Genomic DNA, 22,285 nt, shown 5'->3' with positions numbered 1-22,285 from the left:
AGTAAGCTGCAGGTGTAGAATAGTTGTACTGTGGTGGATTTCTCCTCCAGCTGTAGAAATAGGGGGAAATATGCACACAGTGGAGTGTGCACACGATAGCATGGCTTGTCAGGTAACTCTTCTCTAGAGAATGGCAATTTGGGGTCAAAAGTAGAGTGATTTCATGAGCCTTGTCTCTCCTCAACTTGCACATGTGGATTAGTAAAGAGCAGCAGAAGCAGTGAAAAAAGTGTGACTGACAGTTTCAATGTATTGCTCGGCTGCAGAGCTATTCAAAACAAATTGCACGATATGGAGCTGGTGGACATGGGATTGGTGTCCTGACAGACACGTTCCATGTTCTTAGCTTCAAATCAACCTTGAACAGCTTTTTGCAAGTTTTTCCTCTGCCTGCCAAAGTGTTCCTATCAGCCGTTCACAACTTTGGTAGAATTTATTTCTTTCCACCTACCATGTACAGGAAATTTGACTCAGAAAGATGAGATGCAAATATTATGCAGGGTTGACCTTTTCATTTGCAGGGTAACTAATTAGCTTGACAAGTAACACATTTAGTAAAATACGCATATGTCATTAGATAATCCTGCCTACCTCTTTATGGTGGCTCCCTAAAATATATCTTACTTTTGTTGCAATTAGCTGCAGGCTTGCTGTTGACTTAAATAAGAGCAGGACTACAGACTTAGACCAAATGCAAAGTAATTTAATGTGCAGTCTCTGATCTGGCAATGTCATAGTTACTTCTTTAGTTGTGCTTTGGCACCACAACATAGTGCTGACTGAGTACCTTTTCCAGTTCTGCTTGTTTTTGCTATAGGACAGGACATAATGTGTGGCATTTAATATGAAAGACATTAAAATAGAAATATTTTTAAAGTAAACTTTGGGGAAAGGTAGAAATTTCTGGGGCAGACTAAACTGAGGTGCCAGTCTGGACATGACTTTAGGGTGAACCTGGGCAACTGGCTGGACAGATTCCTTTAGCTAAACTGTGTAATGGTATTTATGCATAGACTGCTGTGCTGAGGTCTGTGCAGGAGTTGTAATTTGTATTGTTACTTCACTGCAACTAAGCAAAGAAAGACATGGTCATGTTCATTTTTTACTGTGGGTAACAACCTGGTGGCCTTCAAAGAGCCTGAGGAGAGGTAGTTGTGTCCTCTGCTGAAGGAAGGAGAGAGAAGTGGTTATTTAGACATAAGGGATTGAAATAAATGACCAAGAATTTGACCCAGGTCTTCTAGGCCAACAGAAAGAAGCTGGTCATGTCGAAAATGTAAAGCCCACTCCCAGTTGCTGTTGGGAGTCATTTATTGTCTTGAACAGATGTTCTCAACCACAGTTAACCTTGAATCCTGCATGGTTTGGGTCTGATGTAGGATGATTAGCGTTCCCTAGCTCTGGACTGCAGCGTCTGCTTTTTGGTGCCACCTCACAGTATGGTGTGGCAACAGAGATAAATGGTGCCCTGCTGCAAATGGTATTCGGTGATACTTTGCAATTCTAATGAACCCATCCTGTGCTCTTCAGTGTCCTTTAAACCTTGACAATTAGGAAGAGTAAAGAAGGGGGAAAAGTCTTACTAGATGGGAGACAATAGAGGAAACGGAGCTTGTGAATGCCTACAACAAAGAGAGGAATTTAATTTCATACTGATACTTTGAATTGTCTTGTTCCCTTTCCAGATATATTTTGGAAGATGCTTATGTTTTTATTATAAAATACATCAGTTAACTGTTTCACTGTTTTATATACTTTTTATTTTAATCTGGATCTGAGCCTGATGTTGCCATTAAATCATCTGCTTTGTCCTTCTTTATTTATATTCTTCCTTCTCAATTTATTGCCTCTTTGCCTTTAATGAAGCAGAGGTGGCAGCTTTACAGATGGGAAACTAAATCACAGAGAAACTACGTGACTTTTTTACGTGACCTATGCGCAGAAAATTAATAATCACTCTTATTAACAGGTGCAGGCACTACATGTAAATATTGCAATTAGTTTAGCTGCTTTGGCTGTGCTGGTTTGGGGAAAGTTCAGATTTTATGAGAGAATGTATGAGACATTAGTGCAAATTTTCTTCTTTTCCTTACATTTTTGCTCATGGTGCATCCATTCAGTGAAGGCTTTATGTACCTCTGGGTCCTCTCCTGGCTACCATTGGGTTGGATTTCTCTCCTCTACTAAAGTGCTAAAGCTGCACTTGTTTTGGCTTTTGACATGGTCCCCTGGCAGAACTACTTCATGGAGCTCTCTTTATCCTCCTTGATTGCTCTCCTTTTCCTTCATGTTGGCTTGCTTTCATCACTTGTAGCCTGTTCTGATGCTCTTCAATTTCCTTTTCTTTTAGCAGTGTCTCCTGTTTGAAGTTTAAAGCAAGTCTTCCCTCTCTCTGGAAACATTTCACTCCTGTCTGCCATTCACTTTGTTTTTTCCCCTCCTAGGAGCAGATGCCAGCTTGTGCTGACATCATCCCCCAAAAGATTGCTTTGCTAATTGGTATGACAGAGAACTTGTTTGTTTGTTTGTTTTTCATTCTGCTTTTGCTTTCTATTTTGTCCTCTCTGCATTGGGCTGATCATTCTCTGGTGAGCTCAGCAAGGTCACTGGAGTCATTGGCAGGCTTGTACAGAAGGATGTCCTATATGATCCGTTTGACGCATACAACAAAGTCTGTGATGTCTATTAACAACTCCCAATATTTTGTAAATAGCAGCACTTTGGCCTTACTATTGTTCATTATCAGAACTAGAAGACTGCTTAGCATATTTTACTTATATTTACTTATTTTACTTATGTAACTTCACCAGGCCTTACATGCCTACAGAAGTAACCCTATTTAGCAGTGTAAGGGGTGAGGAACTGGCTAAGTAAGACAATTTTAAATCAGGTTGCATGTATGGATGTCAATGCTGAATTTTTAACAGTGGAGTGATGATGTCTGAAAGCTTTGTTAGCAAATATCTTTGAGAAGTGAGGAGGATGTTGAGGTGCCATGAGGTGAAAGAAAGGCAAATATCTTTGAAGATGCATGAAAAAGGAGAGCAAGGACAATACAGACCTGTCAGCTTCTTCAATAGCTAGATGAATGATAATTGATGCTAGAGGGAAAATCTTATTTTGTGGAGCTGTAAAAGGTTTTTGTACCAAGTGTGAGTTAAAAGTTAACAGATAAAGTCTATCTGAGATATACTTCTCACCAGAAATATCATGTGGCTCTAAAGGATAGAAATATCTTGGTACAGTAAGAGGGGATACAAATGATATAGAACAGACCAGAACTTTCAGCCACAACCTTTTTTTTTTTTTTCCCAGAGAAAAAAACTTCCTTTATTCATGTGTTCATTGAAATACCTGGCATGTAGGTGTGCAGTGGCAACATCTTTTCCATGTACCAAGGTGTTTAAACTAAGATTTAGCCCAGGTTCTTGGAAGTGAGAATTTAGCAATCAGCAAATGTACTGCTTTGCAGATGTGGCTAATTGTGTGACCCATGACTAAAGCACCGTTTTGAGAGTGTGAATTGATTTCATAGATCTTCTCTCATTTCCCTCATAAAAGGCAGAAATGGAGGAAGCGTCTTAGGGCCTATGACAGCCAGGGCACAGTCTATTATATATCCCCACCATTGGACAAATTTGCTCTCAGCCCAGCCTACAAACCTTAGAGTGTCTGATAGGTATCCACATACTGGCATCTTTCTTTTGTGCCTATCTACAGTCAATAGCCCCCATCAGTGGACTGCTCCTACCAGAGGAAACACTCCTGTTAGAATGGAGAAGAGCTAAAGTCTTAGTCTTACGCCTCTGCTACAGGTCAAATAAATCACCCTGAACTTTTGGTACAATGACAGTGACAGCTGGGAAAAGCAATTTGTTGAAGACAGTTGCATTTTACCGAAGAACTGTTGTCCAAAATAAAACAAAAGGTTCAGTGCAGGAAGAAAGGAATCTAAAGAAGTGTTGAAATAGATTGTCCTTTCCAGATCAAATGTTAGTATTATTTGCAGCATTGCTTTTTGGAGGTCTGCAGTGCTCTGGCTTAGCACCACTGCTGGCCAGTTACCCATCTCATCCTCTGCAGCACCGAGGGGCAAGATAATTCAGCAAGAGCCACCTTTACCTCCACCTCTTACCCATGGGGCAGATGGAGTGCCTGAGGCCTTGATAGTGCTTTTGCAGAGAGAGGGGGAGCTGGAGAAGTACCCAGCCCTACTGGCTTTAAATGTTCATGTTTTGCACCATCTGCAGAACAGGAGAAAAGGCAAATTAAGAATCCTTCACTTCCAGTCCTTGATTAGGAATCCCAAGGTCAAGCAACAATAAACTGTTTATTAACCTGTACAGGTGATAATGATACAGACTGATTCTTGTGACATTATTATTATGTTTGATGAGTTTTTTAAAAGAGTGAGAGACAGTAGATTTAGTGATTTAAGCTAAATGTATGGGAGCATATACAATGCATTATGCATTTAGTTGTTTCTATACCAAGAATTTCATAAAGTGATGTCAGTTGAAAATCTCTACTGGATTGCAAAATACTTATATGCAGAATTTGGGTACTGCAGAAAATTACACCATACTTAAGTTCCAGAGTTCCTTTACACATTCATATAACAGCCTGGCAAACTGTGTAAAACACATGACAAATTGTGTACCAGTCTCTACCAAGTAGATTCTGCTCCAGAAAAATATGCACAATGCCAACATTGGAAAAGGAAGGGTGGCCATTGCATTGTAAATATCACCTTCTCTTCCTCACTCTTATATGGATCAGAGATCGTGTTATATCTAACTCGCTTTTTCTTGCTTCTTGGCTAAAATGTCTGGATTCCTTTGGATAGTCATTTGATAAATCTATTAATAACTTTTCCACTGCCTTTCTAAAGTAATTTGGCTAATGTGCAGAGCTGAACTTCCAGCCAAGTCTGAAAGGCTTTTTTCCCCATTTAGAAATTGCAAATGTTCCTTATGTGCAGCAGTAGTTTTCCCTTAGAAGAGGCTAAGATGGCTCTATTAGAAGAGCTTATGGTTTTTGGATACGTCTCTTGGGTACTTTTACACAGAAAATGATCACATTGAAGTACTTGTGAAAGGGAAACCCTTTTACCTGTTTTGAAGCTGGCATGATGCATACCGGGTAGGTCTGGATGCCTGTGCTTTGTGTGCCTTTGCAAGGACAGGACAGCTTTGAGCACCATTAGAGACATCCCTGCCTCGTTGTTATGGTTGTACTGGCTTTGATCCTCAGCATGGGAAGATGAAAAACCAGTTGGTGTCAACAATTGCAGTGGCTTTTTGTTAACTGCCAGGCTGGATCAAAGAGTGGAGCATTTTTGTTGAGATTGTGTCAGGACATTGTCTCATGCAAGTGGGGTGGAGGCAGGCTGGGCATGTAAGGGACAGCTTTGCCCCAGGCTGCTGTGGCTTTCTGTGGCAACATGGTGGCAGAATCCGGTTGCTAGGTAGGTGTTGGGGATGAGCCAGTGGCATTAAGGCAGCAGGCAAGAGGCTGCATCCAGTTCAAGCTGGCATTTCTGTCTGGTCTGCAAGACAGGCAGCCTTGGTGCTGTCAGGCACAGTGCATGTACAGCTGCCTGCTGGGGAAGGCTTGTCTAAGGAACAGCAAGGCTGGTGCAGGGATGACTGGAATATTTTCCCATAAATATTCTTTAAGCGTGTAAATGATTGTGATGAAATCATAAAAGTAATTGGCTCTTGTAACTCCTTTTTTGAAAACAAATTAAGCCTAAAAACATGTAGAGACCTCCTCCCTTTCCAGAATATTATTGAAAATTAATAGACCATCTGAGCCTGCAGTATCATAAAGTCTGTATCCTTTTTTTTTTTTTTTCACATACCTTCAGATTCATCTCCAGCAGCTCTCCATCTGTTTCCAGGCTGTTTTCTAAACCAGTGTGATGCCTCAGGTGCAGAAGAGAGAGACAATAATTAACAATGTGGCCTACAGCATCTTGGGGAACAATTAATTTTAGTGAATGGACAGGGGGAGGAAGAAGGAAGGTAAGCTTTGCTCATTTGTCTGCTCATGCATTCACAGCTGGGCATATTGGATAGATGCACAGACAGATATGTATGTATCTCCCAAAAAGACTATTTTCAGCATTCCAACTTTCACTCTTTTGCAATGGCTGTTGTGCACAGAAGCCACTTGAAAACAACAGTGCCATCTGCTCTGAGGAGATTAGGGGGTGTCAAGGAATACTCTTTTTCACTTCTCTCATTCCTGCTTCTCTCCATCCTGTCCCTGGAAAAATCCCAGCTTTTAACCTGTCAAAATAGTTTTAAAGCTGGTCTCTGATGTGTAGAAACCTGTGAGACAGAACCAAGACAGCTATGTACTGTCAAAGGAGTATGACCACTTAAAAAAAAAGAAAATCCAATACCACTGAATAAAAGAACAGGGAAATGTAGGAGGCTACACACAGTAGCGTGTGGGGTAGTTCTTTCATGCATATGAAAGATACATTGATCAGGGAATACTAAATTTATATACAGGAAGACCATTTGACTGATTTATACTTAGAGATATTATAATGTCTATACACGGAACTGAAAATTAAAGATCTGCACATCTACAGAGAGGTTAAAAATGAAAACCATATGATGAATTAGGATTTTTTTCCCTCAAATGCAGGTCCTGAAATTAGAAAACCAAATCCATTTATAAGCTCTTAAATGCAAGTGGCCTCATTTCCGATGTGCTGAGCAACCGCTGCATCTGCCTGTTTCTGTTATTAACACTGGCTCTATTTCTGGGAAACAGCTGTCAGGAAGGAGATCCTATAGGGTCTCCTCTGACGTGTCTAGCTGGCAAATAGCCACATATAACTACAGGACCTATTTGTGATGCCTTAGGTTTTAACTTTTATATTTTTCAAATCCTGTACTGCCTACTGTGTAACTCTGAAGTTTCATGTGGCCTGTTAGCTGCTGTTCTCTCATGCTGATTAGACATAACAAACCCTCTCTAGGTTTGCTCTCTGAAAACACCTTGATTGTCCCAGGCCCCAAAATATGTAAACTAAAAGCCTTTGAAGAGGAGGGGCAAACTTGGGGTAATTACATCATTAACTGTAGTTATAATTGGAGAATTAACCCTGATATGCAAGTGGACCACACTTATAAAAGTGCGAAGAACCTGTGACCCAGGGTCCATCTTGGGTGGAGCCCCTTATAGGCTTTATACTCCCAAGGTGTACCTTTGAAGGCCCTTCTAATAAATACCTACTTTTAGTCTCTTATTCTTGTCTAGCCTCTGGTTTTAGGTAGCCACTTCAAGGCATCATGTGCCATGTGAGTACATCTGGAGATATGGGGAAGCTGCTGAGCTTTCTGACTGACTGTAGTCTCCAGGTAGGAATCCAGGAGAGATGCTGAGGGAGGAACCCCACCACACTTGACTTCTTCAGTCCTTTTTCACATCCTTCTGTCCCTTTCTCTTCACACGCTGGTGCCCATGCTGGATGCAGAGACTACTTGAAGCAGCAGAAGTAACTTGCTGTGTTGGTTTTGAGAGTGAGATATCACAGATATGACTCCTTGGTTCTGTGTGGAGCATGGGCAAATGGGGTATTTCAAAACTGGTTCATCTCACAAGTGTGTGGTCGGATTTGGAAAATGGCCGTGTTAGTAAACAGTACCTGAAAGCTTAATCATGAGCCCAAATAAGGTGGTATCTAAACCTTTGGCTTTATTCTGGAATTTTTAATTTCAGAAGTGTGCCTGCAGTAGAGAGGAAACAGTGTGCCCCACTGGAAAGCTAGCAATGCATGCATCCCTTCAGAGAACAAATTAATCTGCCCTTTTCCTTTAATGTCTGCTTATTCAAACAATTAAGTAAATTAAAAAAAAAAAAAAAAGAATCTCCTCTGAGCCACTCTCATATGTTTTCAGGCAGTAACATAAATGAGAATCAGTAATCTAATGCAGAACTGATTTGAGTGTGTTTACATGTTATTAGGAAGCTAAAAGGTTTATTCATGCCTTTGGCTCTGTATGTATGTGGAAACAGCTGCATGAGAAGGCTGCTGTTGGCTGACTGCTCTCTGTGCAAAAGCCCTCCCAAACTTGGGCATTTTTCACTTCCGAATGTCCAGGCTATGTCAGCAGGGAAGACTACAGAGTGTCTTTCAGGATGTTAAAGCTGTCATTTGTGCATCCAAGAAAGAACTGTGCTGTGAAGGTAGAAGTATTTTTCTATAAGGAAATTACATGCTGGGAAAGAATGTGAACTTCTCTGGAATGTGAGGAGCAGATTATGTTAATATCTGCTTATCAACTTTGCCCTCTTGATTCACTTCATGCTGCATCAATTATACTGTAACTTTTCAAACTGCAGTCTCTAAGTGATATTGTTAACTATAGCCAAAGGTTGGGAAAAGATAATCGTTTTAAAATTTGATTGCTTGCTCACCAGGAAAGCAACAAGAAGGGAAAAGAAAAGGTATTACCAGATCCTGTAAAAAAATAGAATTCCATCTATTTTCACTTCTAAATAAAATAGAATCCCCAGAACTGCTCATTTTTGACAATATAAAATACCGCAGTGTGAAATTTAATTTTGGTTGTAATGTATGCATAATATTGCACAGAAGTATCAATATCATACAGAGGTTCTTTGCCAAAATGCACCATTCCACTCCCATAAAGAGATTACTCAAACCCAATTTTTTATGGGGAAATTCATCAAAATAAACTCATGAGTATATGACCTGAAAAAGAAAGCAAATGGTGGTGTAGGGAGCTCTTCCATAATATAAAGAGCAGAACATAGAGCAGACAAGGCAAGTCCCAGTGTGCGAGCTTTGCACAGCTGTAACTTCTGTGATTCAGTCGTTTTCTTTCAGTTCTTTCAGTTCCTGGTCAAATGGCTGTTAAACATAAAGAATGAGATGCTCTTAACTCATACTTTTAAAACAATTTTTAGCAAAGCAAGTGTCTTTCTCTTTCATATCACTGGGGGTAATGTTACTGCCTGGAAGAAACTCAGTCTTCCATGATTCAAGAAAACCTTCCTCAGTGTTAAACATTCACTTGTGTGATTATAGGCAGCCGAGGTAGTGGCCTTCTGATGTTAAAAATAACACAAAAGGAGCTGCATAAATTACACCAGTGCGTAAAGTGTGAGAAGGAAGAAAAGGTATAGTGGGAGTGACATCTTCAAAAGGTTTACAAGGGAAGTAAATCCTTACTGAGAAAAGTTTACCATCATTAGTAATCAAAGAAGAAACTGATGTAAGGAAAACAGTACAAAGGTGGCTGTTGAAAAATTAGCATTTGGACATAGGGGAGAGTAACATGGAAAGAATTGTCCTAGGCACAAATTCCGTAGATAGTCTTTGCCCTCCCTGATTAGCTACAATCTACCTAAACAGGGAACTGATGCCAGGACAAGGATTCTCCTTCTGAGAGGTGAGACTTGGGTGAATCTGTTTTCAGATGTCTCTGCCTGTGCCCCAAAGAACAGAAAAAACCCGAACAAACAACAACAACAAAAAAATAACAACAAAAACAGATGGGAGGAGGAATGCTCATGAAAAATCATTATATCATTTATTATTTCATTGAAATTATATGAACCCAAGGAATTCCAAGACTTTTTGGTCCTGCAAGGCATAGAAGAAGGAGCAATCTTGTAGCAGTACTGGAAATGTTCATAAATAATTTTGAACATGCCTTGTTGAAATATTCTTGGTTTCATAGAAAACTCGTTCTTTAGTCCTGTGTAATGATGAGCCTGGCCTAGAGCAGTAAGAAAGGAGAGGAGGCAATGAAATGAATTATAAAACAAAATTCAAAATTCACTAGTAAGAAAGAGGGGTGTTTTTTCAGTGCCTGTGTCTTTCCTGCTGCTGGCATTCCATGATGATACAGTAAAGCTACCATGTACCAAGCAAAAATTGAAGGAGAAGAATATTAATAAGATGACAAATTCTTCTGCCTGCCTATTTACTGTTAATGATAGACCTCTTCATTTACACCTCTGCCTAAGAATGGCTCATAGTTACTGTATTCCCTGTGTCCTGACCTACAGTGGTTCCTTAGCCATGCTATGCATATTTTAGCTCATTTAATCTTTCCTTTGAAGTCATTCCCTCCAGCTCTTTGTCATTTGTCTTGCTTTTGTTTGGATCCCTTCCAGTTCATCCTGGCATGAAGATAGCCAGATGGCAGTGTTTGGGGTGGGCTTTCAAGAATATACCAGCAGGAAGTGCCACCCAACCCCTGCCATCTCCCAGGTGGACTTGGTAAACCCATGGTGGGGGGGGGACCTGGTGCCTTCCTGCTCATAAGCTCTGTATTACAGACTGCACACAGTGGAGCACTAATAAAAGAGCTGCAAATTGCACTGGCTGTTAGTTGGGGCTTAATTTTTGTTGTTACTGAATACCACAGTCCCAGTTCTGACCCTTCTTCCTGTGTATACTGCTCATATCTTTTTCAGCCTTGCTACCTTTCTGTTCCCTTTCTCCCACAGAGTGTCTATCCTGCAGTGTATGATTCATCAGATTCCCTTCTCTGCATTTCTCCAGTTTGTATCTCCTTCAGTGTTTCTAGACAATATCATGAGGCTCCTTAGTGCATTGCCTTAGGTATTTGTGTTTCTGTTCTGTGGGCTCCTCCCATGAACCAAGAAATTGGTTATTGTCTGGATTTTATGATATCAAGTCACATAATGATGCCCACATTACAAACAGCAGATTTTGACTTGGTTTCTGGCTGCTCTTTTTGAATTTCCCAAGTCTCTCTCCAGAGCCTTAGTCAAGAAGACAGGCTATATGGTTTCTCAACGTGTTTCCCTGCTATGCTCCTCATTTGGAACTCAAATTAATTAACAATTCTTTCCAGCACTTGTTGACCTTCAGTGATGCTTGAAAAGTGGGTTCTGCAGCTTTGAACGTGAGACTATAAATAATGGAGATCTCTTTGGTCAGTTTTTAAAATAAGAGATTGCTGTCCCATCCCCAAGGAAAAATATTGTTATTTGTAAAACTGACATACGGTCCCCTCATTTTCCCAAATGTGAATATAGTGGAAATACCACGTCAGATGTCTCAGTGTGATATTACAGATAGATAAAGCATGGTACCCTGAGTATGTCCAAACCAGTGAATGTAAGAATATTTCAGAATGTTTCAAATGCCTTATTAAAATCAATGTTTGGTATTTATATCCTGTTCCATTGACCATGTAATCTGCCAAAAAAAGCTACTGAGATGCTATGCATTATTATTTCAGTAATATTTCATGATTCATGCAATATATTAATCTGGATGTTTTCTTCCTTGATTCCCTACTGTGTTTGCTACTGATTCCCTTTGCAGTAACCCTCAGATAAACTTGTGTTTTGTTCTGAAGATTCTTTCTATTTTGGAAGGTCTCTCTGCTTACTAATTTCTTAGCTCCTTGTTTCACCACAGCTTTTGAAAAACAGTAGTTAAATGTCTCTCCAAATACTGAATTTTTAATCCCCCATCATATCTAGAATCTCAGTCTAGTGATTCTGAAACATACAATGAGAGTGTAGATCAAGAGGGAAAGCAGGCATGGTAACTGGGCAAAACTGGGAGATCTGGCTTCAGAAATGCATTCCTGATCTGAACTAAAAATTTAATGGAGACATGTGGAGAGCTCATTTATAAAACTCAGAAATACAAATAAATTGTGTGCAAAGACAGATTTCTTTGGGATATATGTTTGGTTTTGTTTGCTGCTTTTTTTTTTTTTTTAACAAAGGAAAAGTTCATGGATTTAATGAAGATACAGTAAATTATTTACATAACTGAAACTTCAGCTGACAGAGACCATCTACTTTCAAGAGCATTATTTTTATGTACATTATGTAAGCATAAAACCTTGCTATATATTCATGGAAACAAATACAGAAAATTATTGCAGATCACAGAGTCACAGAATCAATTAGGTTGAAAAAGCCTCTGATATCAAGTTCAACCCTTGGCTGAAGCTCACCGTGTCAACTAGACCATGGCACTGAATGCCTTGTCCAGTCATTTCTTGAACACAAGACAGTCCAAATAATTTCAGCAAGGCCATTATGGACAATTCTCAGTTGCCCACAGTTCTGAGGGCCCTCTGAGGTGCCCCTTGGTCCCCCAGATGTCTGCACAAGACTGGCCAGTATCAGAGGGGTCCAGGAGCACTCCCTGGAGCATAAGCTAGGGACTGGTCCAGGGATCTCCACAGCACCCAAACAGCATGGGTTGTCTATGTTTAGGCATCTGAATTCTAGGCAGGTGTCTAAGTGAGCTCTCCCTAAGGAGCTCCTTAGCATTTGCTAATAAAGATAGAGGTTAGGCATTTGTCTGTGAATGCCTATACGTAAATATCTTCACACCAAACTGAATTCTTCCCATGATGTCAACTGTGTAACTCAATAGAAATTATCATGACAAGGTAGAAAAAGACACAACCACATCCAAAGTCAATCTGTTTAATTTTGTACAATATTCTTTCTGCTTCAGATACCTGCACTAATTGCCTCCAATTAATTAGCTTCATCATTGTTACTTTACAGATGTTGAGCAAGCAAGGATAGCTAAGCAACTCCTTGATATCATCTCGTGTTCTGCACCTGGTATTATGTGCAACGCTGTCACCAAGAAGCAGATCTTTTGATACATCTGTCGTGTTGGGATATGGCAAAGGCCACTTTTCTGAGGAGCAGGGCACAGAGCTCAGCAGGATGGATAAATACAGACATGGCTCTACTGCTGTTAGGAAATCATCTGCTGCAGTAGTCCCTGACCATGCTCTGCTGGAGCCATATTCTGCATATCTGTAGCCATATCCTATGTAGCTACAGAGAGGAGTTTTGTTATAGCAGTGATAGTGAGACTGATTAATGTCATTCCAGTCAGAGACCAGTCTATTTCTGTAATGCCAAGATAGCACCTTTTTAAATAAAATGAGCTCCTGCTTCTGGCTGAATGCTGCTAAGCCTCAAGAAATACAGAAGGGTTTATAAACCTCAGGATCATCTGTCCTCTCTCCATGTGTTCCTATCAGTTATTCCCCATCTGCCCCTCAATTGCACTGCACCTGTGTTCCCTGTCCTGCCCTTCCCTACCTAGCCTGAAGGATGCTGTTGTCATTCACTCTGGACCTGACCTGCCACCTTTATTTGTGCTGCAATGCCAGTATCTTGTCCTCTTTCGCCCGTCAACTCTTGCATGCAGAAACAGATTTTAAAGCAACTGTCACCAGGTGTTAGTTGGAGATATGCTGGGGCCTGTGATTTTGAAAGGACACCAGTAAAAACAATTAATGAAAACTTGTTACATATGGAAAAGACTATTCCTATCTAGCAACAGAGGCAAAATTTTCTCAAAAGCAGTAGGTCAGTGCAAGGGGAATGAAATATCTAATTATAGCTTAAGAAACTAAGATAGTATTTTGTGGTGGTTTGTTGGGATAGATTTTGGGAATAAATTTCATCTGGGAACAGCGAGACTGGGCAAGTCTCCTATGGCCAGGGCTAATGGGACATGAGGCAGGGCTGGCCAAAAGGCTGAATCAGCACATTCTCTTGGTGGCAAGCTAATGTGGCCAGCTCTGGTGTGCAAATTGATGGGCAGCTCTACCTACTCTGCAAGTGTGTGGCTTTTGGACAATCTACATTGGATGTCCAGGCAGATGAATGCAGACAGATGGAGTTTGGCTTTCTCTGCATTTCCTCAGACAGATGTACCACTTTCTCATTTATTTTTTCTTTTTCATATCATGTTTCCTGGAGTTTTTTCAGCAGTTAAGGGAATATCTAATTATTAGGCAACTGTAAAACCACTGAAAAGGAAACAGTGAAGGATCTAGTGATAATGTGAATGCAGGCATAGATGCCCCTATTGGGAAGAGGTGCTTCAATTCCAGCCTTTGTGAATGACAATTTAATTGCTCTGTCTCTGCATTTGTGCTCTCTTCACTGCAAAGAAGGAAATAAGTGGGAATTGAAACATGGAAATAGATGCACTGGTCATAACTGAGCTGTACTGAAATGCTGTGTACAAGCTGATGATTTTATAATGGGCCCATCTGCCCACCTCACAAAACCACTACAAAGATTGACAGGATTTGCAGCACCTGTTGTTCTAGTTTCAGCTTCAGAATAGCAAAAGGTGTTGAGTTTTGGAGTTTAGCTGCACCAGTCTTCATAATTTAGTTTCTTCTTGTGCTCTGTGGATGAGTCCTAAATAATTTTCTCTTGCCTTTTTTGTCTTGCCTTTTTTCTGGTCCCCCACTGAGATTTCTTTTTTTTCCCCCTACTACTGAAAGCTAGCTTTGCCCCTGTTATGGTTTCTTTGTGTAAGTAAGGCTCTCCTTCCACTTTATCCACTTAGCAGAACTAGCAAGTTTAACAGACATTTCCATGAACCTCTCTTTTTTCTTCTTCTTCTAGAAGCTCCAGTGGTTTTGATACTGCATCTTGAAAAGATGTTAAATATTCATCATAAAGTCTCTTTACACAGAAGATACCAAGTTCTTTTGTAGTATAGTGATAAAGTGGTCTAAGCTTTCCACTCTTGCTGTAGATAATGTACATCTTGGGATCTTCTGTTACATTTTGCACTTTCAAAAAAAGGTAAGTCATTCCTCAGTATATGAGTCTTCTCTGTAAGATGAGCATGACCAATTCTCCTCGTGGGATATGATCGTTCAGCTGCCCCACAGCTACTTATTTCAGCCTTAACTCCCACCCAGTCCTAATGTTCTTTGGCAATTTCACCTACCTCTCACAAACAACTTCTTCTGCTCCCTGTGTCTACATGTCTAGGCTTGAAATAACTCCTGCTTTACCACCTTCACTGGAAAACCAAAAGTGCAGGCAGTTTTCCCAGTCTGGGTTAAACTCTGTACCCGCCTTTCAGCAATAATGTGTTCTCTGAAAAGTTTTTCAGTGCCATCACTTCTGTTTCTGTGTAAGCAGATTTCTGATGTCCACATGTTTATACACCTGACTGGCCTATCAGGCTGTGTTAAGTTTGGTTTACATAGTGCTGCTTTGTTCATGGCTCTGTAATTCCACTCTATTCCTTATCAAGAAAAGGCTTTTTTGTTCCAGTTGCTCGCTCTCTGCCTTGGGAACAAGATTTCCTCTGAAAATTTTGTCTTTTTTCCTATCCTCTTTTATATTCTCCAAATAAAGAGAAAGCAAGCAAAGCAAACACACACGGAATCTCCAAAGCATTGCAAATTGATCTTGTGTTGTCAGGGAATAGCTATGATTTAAGTTAAATGACAGGCAGGCAGAAGTCCTGCCTCGGCTTTGCTATTCTTAAGAACTCCTGAGAGGACCTTCCATGTTCAGACATTCCATTTTACCATTTGGTTCTTATTTTCCTACAACTTCCTAGGGTCAGTCCTGTGCTGCTGGCTAGTGAAAGATGTCTCTTACACACAGTTTCTAGCATTACCAGCTCCTAGGCTGGCCCTGGCATTAAGGTGGAACACGCCCCTGGAGGATTGTATTGGTGTGGTTGCTTTGCTAGAGCATGCCAGTGTTATCCTCTTAAAGCTTGCTATGCCACACACATATAAAAGCAAAGTGAACTGTACATTTGCGATGCCAAAACTGAGTAACACAGTCACAGCCTTATAAAAATGTAGGCAATGGGAACTCAGGAAACTCAAGATTGGTTCTATCCTTGTATCAAATCCAGAAAAGCCTGTGAAATACATCTGTTGGCAAGCTACAGAAGTGGATCTACTATGTGTGGGCAAGGACTCGAATATGGTCTACACAGCATGTCCTCAAAGTCCTGGCTGGTAGGAAACTGCTGACCCGGATGTGCCAGGGTCTCCTTCTGTTTCCATTCAGAATCAAAGACTTTGCCATCCAGCTCATGTATTTCCTAATCCCTCCCAGTGCATCACTGGCTTCCACCCACTACTTTGAAAATTATGTTGTTCCTCGGCAGAGTGAGTTGCAATTATTCCCTGGTTAGATTATAAACAGAATCAGATAATGGCTGCCTTGGTGTTTAGATTAGGCATCTAAATTTAGTTCCTCTAAATGCAGCAAACTCTTTTCCACAAGGCTTAGTGGTATTTTTTCTCTTATGGATGACATATTTCATGCAAGTGTCGTTTGCATAATTACATAACTATGCAATTTGTATGTGCTACATACTACTTTGCTCTTGTTTGAGACTATGTTAACAACTAAACTTCCTGAGGGGATACAGGGTTAAGGGGTGACATTCACTTGAGCTCTGTCCTTGGGAGCACTAATCATTATGTGGCTGCATGGAAACTAGCTGTTACTCCCGTTATTTATTATCCTCAAGCAAAATAAATAAAATCACCAAATGATATAGATAAGTCTAAGGTCACAGAAGCAGAGCTTATACTTGACTTAAAATATCCTGTACAACTTTTATGGTTTGATTTCAAATTTAAATTTAAAATATTTCAACAAGTCTAGGTACTTGACATTGAAGTAGCGCCATTATCTGTTGTAGGAGGTTTTGTATTACTGAGACTGACTGTCCTTCTGAGACACTTCAGTAACAGTGCATAACTTAACTAAAGGTGGAAATCCCTAATTGCTAAATGTGTGGACCAGCATGCTTAGCTTTCATGAAGTACATACACAGGGAGGTGATGTTGCTGAATTGATAAGCAGCAGCAAGTACAAGTCATGAACAGAATGGGGATTTCCACTCTCATATCACAATGTTGTGGTGCCTAAGCCAGTGGCCTTACAGTCTAAAATAAAGACAAAAGGGAGGTATTTGTTTCTGGGGGTTTTCATGTAAGCCCATGAATATGACATGACATAAGCAATGTTGTTCTAATGACATACACCAGCAGGATTTGAAACGTCATTGGTGGTTTTGTAGGATAATATTAGGTCAATTGCCATTTGGGAAAGATCTTAGGTTAAACTTCTCTGTAGTTGTTAATTTGTGATCTCATTTGTACATCAGAGGCTCAAAAGCACTTGCCTGGGAAACCCACAGGACACTGAGGCTGAGATTTTGTTTCCTTATGAAGGATGGAAAGGAATTGTTGGTACTTACTGTAGGTCTCTGGAGGCTGTACCTACACGTGCAAGAAGTTCAGTGCCATAGGAGGAGATCCAGCTGATGCTGAGGACTCACTGAGGGCAATTTTTTTCCCATTTCAGGTGAGTTTTGCTTCAAACTAGCTCTGTTCTGGTCCAAAGGACAAAATGGTCATGGCAGCTGGAGGACAGTAAATGTGTTCCTCAACCCCATCATCCAGTTTGATTTAATTTGAAAAGAATCTGGTTAATTGTAAAAGTATCCTCTGAGGCCTTTCCATCATATGAATCAAAGCATGCTAAGTGGCAGCAACTGCACAATCTGCCTTCAAAAGCATGTTCATGATCTGAACTAAAGCACAAACGTAGGCATACTCTGTACTAAAATAAACACAGCTGCACTAAAAGGATTCATTTTATGTCAGAGTCCCATAATTTGGGATTTGGCAATAAAGTCCTTAGTAAGCCTGAAATATGGCAACTTGCCCCATAGGCACTTCAGTATAAATGTCTGCATTTATTATTTTATTGCTTTTAATATTTTGCAGATTGCTGAAAAGAGGAACTTAGAACATCCTGATCTAATTTACTAATTGTGTGAAAGATCAGCTGTAATAAACTATGTAATTGTACAGAGAAGTGGTGATTTCTGTCCCAGCATATTTTGCACCCATATTTCCTTTTTCTGTGATATTCCCATTCAGATGCTGCTAAGGTTTTATAGCATGCTGTAGGTTTACTGAACTGCCTGCTCACTGAACATTAAGAATATTTGCACGTATGCAGCATTTAAGGAAATATAAATTCATTTCTGCTGAATTTTTTTTCAATAAGCAAATCTAATTCAGCTTGCTGCTCAATGTCAGTGTGGCAGTTTAATATTTTTTTTTGTTTAATGTAACCAGCTTACTATTAAAAAAAAGAAGCAATTTAACACTAACAGATTTTTTTTCCTAATCTTTCATCACAGTTTCTATAAATCAGTGTAAGAGTAGGAGGATAAAAATTATCAGTAGCTGGAAATTACCTTGATTGAAATGTGAGGCATGTAGCTCACCTAGAGGTGCTGGAACTAGAGCAGTGAAATGTAGTTCCAATGAAAAATTATAGGTTAGAGATGCAAGAGTGTGGGACCACCTGCCTGGTGAATGGTCTTACTCTCATATACATATATAAAATGGTCATTGAGTTCCTGAACTCATAGAGACTAAAACAAGTCTCTATGGTCTAGTTACTAAATGGTCTTGGTCTAGTTACTTACAAAAGTTTGTTGGCAGGCAGGAGCCACAAGTTCAAGCTCCCCTTCTCATCATGCAGGCCAGCTGTATACACGGCAGTTTTCCTGGGGAATTACTCTCTTCTCGCCTGGGTTGATTGGTCCATCTCAGTTCAGCAAATAATTTAAGTTCTCATTTTCAAGAAGGGATTTTTGTCTGATCTGCAGACTCCTCTGCATCTTAGAAACCATGCCTAAAGCTGGTCTGTTTCTGTGAATGGCAGTGTTGATGGAGCAGTATGTTCCTGTGAGAACACTTTTTGCCAAGCCAACTGTAGTTGGGCTTTTATCTTTCACCTCTCAGATACGTTATTGCAATCTGTCTGATGACTTGCACACTTTCCCACATAAGGTCAGATTGCTCAGTATCAATGGTTTCAGGGTCACTTTTCACTTAAATGAACATTCAGTTTCTGAGACACAGCTAGAAACCAGCTTTAATGAAGAATTTACCACTGTAAATTATTGAATACCATTGTGCAGTCAATAAGCAAGCTATCTGAGTACTTTACATCTGGAACATAAGATTACCTGATGTTTTTATTAGAAGGGACATACGTGATGATGTGAGACTTTTTCAAAGCAGCTGATTCTCTCAGCTTGAAACTCTGTGTCAGAAACCAGTGAATAATCCCTCCCCGTGAAGTTTTTCCCTTTGTTCCTAGCACTTCACCATGACCCCATGGATTCCCAGACTTGTCTCAGTTTGCATACGGCTTGTCTGCAACATCACTTGAATGTATTACATCCCTAATGCTGATGTACTCTAAATTTGTCAAAATACTGTGGCTAGACAAGCTTAAAATCAAAATAGGAAAGCAAAGAGAAAAGTTCTTGATTATGGAGATGGACATGCTTCTATGAAAGCATCAAATTAAGCATGGTAAACTTGTGTCAAAAACTAGTCTGTCCCCCAAGCACTTCAGGAAAAACTGTCTTGGTAGCTGCAGCTGAGGATTAACTCTGTGGTCTCTCCCGGGGCGGAGTCCTCTGGAGCTGAGCGGATGCCCCTGCTCTGGATCACCTCATGCGATTGCTCATCGCATCATGCCCTGCATGCAAATGAGTCTTCAAAGCAACTTGCTAGGAAGGTCTGCTTTCCCCTCCTCCAGCTAATCAATTTAGAGAACGGTACTAGTTTGAAAACAAACCAGTGGGAGGCACCAAGTCAGAATAACAATTTAATGGAAATTAAGGAAAAGGAAAAAAAGTAAAAGAAAACACGGGTTCAAACTGACAGAGTCAAGGTACAACCTGACACCCTGTTAGGCACGGTGGTGGTAGCAGTCTGGTAGAATGGTGGCTGCAGTCCTCTGAAGCAGTGATCCTGTAGTAAAACAGTCTGCTCTTCCTCAGAAAGTCCAATGGTGGCTGTGCAGCTCCTGTCCTCTGGAAATCCAGTAGGAAGGGTTGTCTCTGGTGTTCAGAGACCCAGCTTATATCCACGATGGGATGCTTGGTTCCTCCCTCTGGGTGGAGCATCTCACAATGGGGTCATGAGTCATGAGGCAAAGTGTTGATTAGGCTCATTAACAGAAGATAGTCCAGAGGGAGCTATCTCTGAGTCATGTGGCAGGACAATGATGGGCCATTAACAGAAAGATAGTCTGGGGGGAGGAGGCAAGGAAACACTGCCCCACCTGATTTCAACAGCTCATGAGGATGGTGATAGAATACACTGCAACCCAGGACAAGAGCCTTACTGTAGCACACTTTGGTGTTTGTGCAAATGCAAATGAAGCCCTGTTGGAGCTTTTCCTGTGACTGAGATAAACAAAGCCCTTCTGATGTGTTGGTTTTCCATACCCTGCTCATCCTTCGGTCTCAGAAGTTGTTAGAATTGTCATCTGGTCCCACCTCCCTGCTCAAGCAAGTGCATCCCAGGGCACATGGCTCAGGAGTCTGTCCAGATGGTTCTTGAACATCTCCAGTGAGGGAGACTCCACCCCCTCTCTGGGCAATCTGTGCCAGTGCTTGGTCACTGCACAGGGAAGTTCTTCCCCATGTTCAGGTGGAACTTCCTGTGCATCAGTTTCTGCCTGTTGCCTTTTGTCCTAAGCTCGGCAACTCTGGGAAGAGCCTGGCTCCTCTCGACATCCTTCTTTCAAATACTTATAGACTCTGATGAGGTTCCCTCTCAGTTGTCTCTTCTCAAGGCTGAACAGACCCAGCTCCCTCAGCCTCTACTCATAAGAGAGGTGCTCTAATCCCTTAATTGTCTTTGTTGCTCTCCACTGGACCCACTCCAGGATCTCCCTGTCTCTCTTGTCCTGAGGAGCCCAGAACTGGACACAGCACTCCAAACACACCTCACTGAGGCTGAGTAGCAGGGCAGGATCCTCTCCCTGACCTGCTGGCAGTGCTGTCCCTAATGCACCCCAGGATTCATTGGTGTTCCTGGCCCCAGGGCACTGCTGGCTCATGGACAGCTCGTTGTCCACCAGGAGCCCCAGGTCTCTCTCCTCAGAGCTGCTTTCCAGCAGGTCGGCCCCCAGCCTGTGCTGGTGCCTGGGGTTGTTCTTGCCCAGGTGCAGGACCCTGCATTTGCCCTGGCTGAGTTTCAGAGCGTTCCTCTGCCCATCTCTCCAGCCTGTCAAAGCCCTTCTGAAGGGCTGCACAGCTCTTGGGGGTATCGGCCACTCCTCCCAGCTTTGTGCCATCAGTGAACTCGCTGAGGAGGCCTCTGCCCCTTCCTCCAAGTCATTGATGAAGATGTTAAACAATACTGGGCCCAGTATTGAACCTTGAGGGACACCACTAGTGACAGGCCTCCAACTAGACCCTGTGCCATGGATCGTGACCTTCTGGGATCTGTCATTCAGCCAGTTCTCAATCCCCCTCACTGTCCACTCATCCAGTCCACGCTTTCTGAGTTTGTCTATCAGGATATTGTGAGAGACTGTTGAAAACCCTGCTGAAGTTGAGCTAACCAATATCCACCACTTTCCTCTCTGCTCCATCACTGTTCCAGGGACCGAGCTGAGGCTGACTGGCCGGGAGCTCCCTGAGTTCTTCTTCTTGCCCTTTTTGAAGACTGGGGTGACTTCTGCTTTCTTCCAGTTTTCAGGTATCTCCTGATTCCCATGACCTTTAACCAATGACACAGTGGGTCTAGTCAGCATATTGGCCCTCCATTCCTCTCAAAAGGGAGTCACCTATTTTTTTTCAGGTTTTTTTTCAGGTATTTACTACTTTACCTTCTTTTTCTTAATTGAGGAGGTTGTGATGTGGGATGTAAGTGCAGCAGAGTGAGGGTCCAGCTCAATCTCTTCCTCAGAGCCCTAATATTTCTTAGTCTTGCTGCTTCATCTCTCAGCTCCACCCCTAGGCCAGCTCAGGTTTATAGACGATGTTTGTAATCATCTTGCAGTGTGTGGTAAATTGCTGGGTTTATACCAGGGTTTTGCAAGGCGTATTAAGAATATTCATACCAATGTGGTGTTTTGCTCACTGCCCACCATTGCAATTTTCTGAACTGTCAGTCATAATACAGTTTTCTGTTCACCCTTAAAAGCAATGTTTGCGTGTAAGAGCAACTATAATATCTCACTCTCTTTCTGCCTCCTTATATCCAACACATCCATACATATCTATATATCCAGGTTTAAATAAAGTGAGGTATTAAGCAGAAAAAACAAAGAGGCTCACAGAAGATGAGGTGGCCTAATACTGTTTCTTTTAACTAGCCATAAAATTTTGATATAGGGTATGCTCAGGGGAGGTGTACAATGGGAATATTTCCCCTAAAGGGTGGGAAGAAATTTAGACCACATTAAATAAAGCTTCTGAAATGTGAGTGGGAATACTATAGTATAATATATACTGCCCATAACTAGGAGGTTGTACAATGGTTGTGTGATGGTAGTATCTGTATAGGATTGGATTTTTTTTTTTGATTGATAGATTGATAAATAGGTAATTGATAGATAGTTTGGTAGGTAGATAGAGGATGGAAGCTAAAGC

At 41.2% G+C, this 22,285-nt stretch overlaps 1 protein-coding gene across 36 annotated transcripts in view; it reads left to right on the top strand.

The window, feature by feature from the left end:
* Positions 1-22,285, top strand: part of LOC116440251 (collagen alpha-1(III) chain-like) — a 295,630-nt gene that overhangs the window by 144,194 nt on the left and 129,151 nt on the right. For 18 of the 36 annotated variants that reach the window (XR_004238482.1, XR_004238504.1, XR_004238493.1 and 15 more), the window contains 3 exons: positions 5,870-6,026; positions 17,068-17,169; positions 21,294-21,389. The exons of 11 other annotated variants lie outside the window; for them this stretch is intronic. The gene's annotated coding sequence lies outside the window, so the exon portion shown is untranslated. The remainder of the gene's footprint in view (positions 1-5,869; positions 6,027-17,067; positions 17,170-21,293; positions 21,390-22,285) is intronic. 7 more of the 36 variants (XR_004238473.1, XR_004238485.1, XR_004238474.1 and 4 more) reach the window with 5 other exon arrangements.

Source organism: Corvus moneduloides, chromosome 2 (assembly GCF_009650955.1).
Source record: "Corvus moneduloides isolate bCorMon1 chromosome 2, bCorMon1.pri, whole genome shotgun sequence".
In the NCBI taxonomy this organism is placed as follows: Eukaryota; Metazoa; Chordata; class Aves; order Passeriformes; family Corvidae; genus Corvus; species Corvus moneduloides.
The sequence above is the reverse complement of the archived record's forward strand: the minus strand, read 5'-3'. Positions and strand labels throughout refer to the sequence as shown.